This window comes from Loxodonta africana, chromosome Y, assembly GCF_030014295.1.
Source record: "Loxodonta africana isolate mLoxAfr1 chromosome Y, mLoxAfr1.hap2, whole genome shotgun sequence".
Classification (NCBI taxonomy): Eukaryota; Metazoa; Chordata; class Mammalia; order Proboscidea; family Elephantidae; genus Loxodonta; species Loxodonta africana.
This window is the reverse complement of record NC_087370.1, coordinates 5,892,897-5,895,558: the sequence shown is the minus strand read 5'-3', so window position 1 is coordinate 5,895,558 and position 2,662 is coordinate 5,892,897.

Sequence of the window (2,662 nt, the reverse complement as noted above, 5' to 3'; positions counted from 1 at the left end):
AAGGTCGGGAGTTCAAATCCACCAGACACTGCTTTGAAAACCATGTGGCAGTTCTACTCCTTCCTACAGAGTTGCTGTGCATCAGAATCCACCCGATGGCAGTGAGTAATGGGCAGTAGGAAATATGGCATATTTATTACAGTCAAGAGGTTAGCATGCATGCCCAAAGAAGAACATGAGGGGTTAAAACAAGCTTTAAGACTAAATATTTACCTAGAAAATAGTAATAATATTAATGTCAAAGTTGTTACAGCCATAAAGTTAGCACTCATAGCCAGTGAAATAAATTCATAAAACCTGGAACTCATCCATATCCTAATATAAAGTGGGGCACAATTTTACAAACTCCACAAACAAGGAGAAAGGAGATTAGGGTTCAAAGAATCATAAGCCCGAAATCATATTTTAGTAAAAGATACATCATGCTTCTTAAAGCCAGGAAGCTACATTTACATACTATTTAAGAGAAGATCAGGGTTCGTAAAGCCCTGGTCTGACTCAGACTGTGCTAAGAATTGTGTTTCCTATAAGCAGGTAAGTAGCAACCACGTTCACACAGGCGTCTATCGGTGGATAAATGGTTAAAGAAAATGTGGTCTAGCCATACAACAGAGCATTACCTTGCCATAAAAAGATCACAGTACTGAAACACACAATGTAGACGAACCTTGAAAACATAGTATTAACTGAAGTGAAGGCAGGACTCCCAGAAAATAGATTAGTGTTTGCTTACTGTTGGAAGCTGGGAGACGTGGGGTGATAACTAAAGGGTAAAGGGTATGGGCTTTCTTTTGGGGGTGATGAAAATGTGCTGAAATTGATCGTGGTGATGGTTGAACTACTCTGACTATACTAAAAAGCACTGAAAAGCACACTTCAAATGGGTAAATTGTATGGCACACGAATTATCACTCAACAAAGTGGGTGCCAAAAATAAAACAGTGTCGAAAGAAACCTTTGAAACAATACAAGTGGGACATGGAGAGTAGGAATTGGTGACATTCCTTGTCCCTGAGTTTTTCTCTTCTTTTGCACCCAAGGACTTGCTGTGTTAACACACCTGCCAAGCACACACCTCCAAGGCTTCTAAGAGATGTTTTTGACATGGCACAGATGGACCTGGGGTAGTTCTGTGCTGACAACTGTCCCAAACAGATCTGAACACTGCACTTTATTGTCTTGGAGACCCCAGAAGAGCCAGGGGCATTGCCGCCAGGGAAAGTTGCCAAGCAACTCCCTCCAACCCCCACTTGCCCCTAAAACGAAACCACCTTCAGAAACTCAACGTTGTTGTTAGGTGCTGAGGCCATTTTCAACTCAAAGCAACCCCATGTGACAGAGAAAAACTGCCCATAGGGTTTTCTTGGCTGTAATCTTCATGGGAGTAGATCACCAGCTATTTATTCCACAGTGCTGCTGGCTGGGTTCAAACCAACAACATTTTGATTAGCAACTGAGCACTTAACCATTGCTCCGCGAGGGCTCCCAAACTCTATATATGAAATAGTAAATGCAGTATGTGATTTTTTTTAAATTGAAATTTGTAGCTGTTTCTTATAATGTCATAGAGCCTCTGAGTGGAGCAAACAGTTAAAGTGTTCAATTAGTAACCAAAAGGTTGGTGGTTCAAGCCCACCCAGAGGTGACGAGGCCTGGCAATCTACTTCCAAAATGTCACAGACATTGGAAACCCTAGGAAGCTGTGCTCTGCACACGTGGGGTCCTTGTGGGTTGGCATTGACACGGCAGCCACTGGTTTGGGGTTTTTGGTTCTTTTAAGATCAGTCCACGAAAAGCAATATGGCTGCTTTAATAAATATGAGAATTGGATGTTGGAATACACGGGAGACAGGTACAAACTTCTTTTAACCTCAGTATCCACAGATTAGAATCAAAGGCTTTCGGAGTATTTGAAATACCCTCCTAAAACAAGGCTTTCCAGGAAATACGTGGGAGGAAACCTGTTCTAACTGACCTAATCATCACTTAACCGTGAATAACTGGCTTTCAGGCTCGCTGTCTTTAAAATGAGTCTGTTTCTGGTGTGTTGACCTGGTGTTTGAAACTCCAGTCCTAAATCGGAGTGTACGTATTTATGGATGGATGGATGGATGTATATGAGGAACTTTGGTGACGCAGTGGTTAAAGCACTTGACTGCTAACTGAAAAGTCGGTACGAAACCACCAGCTCCTCAGCTGAAGAAAGACTACAGCCTTGGAAACCCTATAGGGAAGTTCTGCTCTGTCCTGTAGGGACATTGTAAATTGGAATCAACTTGACAGCACCGCGTTGTTTTTTTGGAGATGTATGTATATATATATACACACAGATATATATATTTATTTATATACATAAATATTATGTAGAAATAAATATATGTGTATACATGTAAACGTCTGTCTGTGTGTGTGTGTACATATAAACAAACAGAAAAAAGCCAAACCCATTGCTGTTAAGTCAATTCTCACTCGTAAGACAGAGCAGAACTGCCCTATAGGGCTTCCAAGGAGTGGCCAGTGGATTTGAAGTGCAGACCTTTTCGTTAGGAGCCAAGCATATGCATATCCATATATACGGAGCCCTGGGTGGGGCCATAGTTAAGCATTCAGCTGCTAACCAAAAGGTGGGCCGTTCCCTTCCACCAGCTACTCCTTGGAAGCC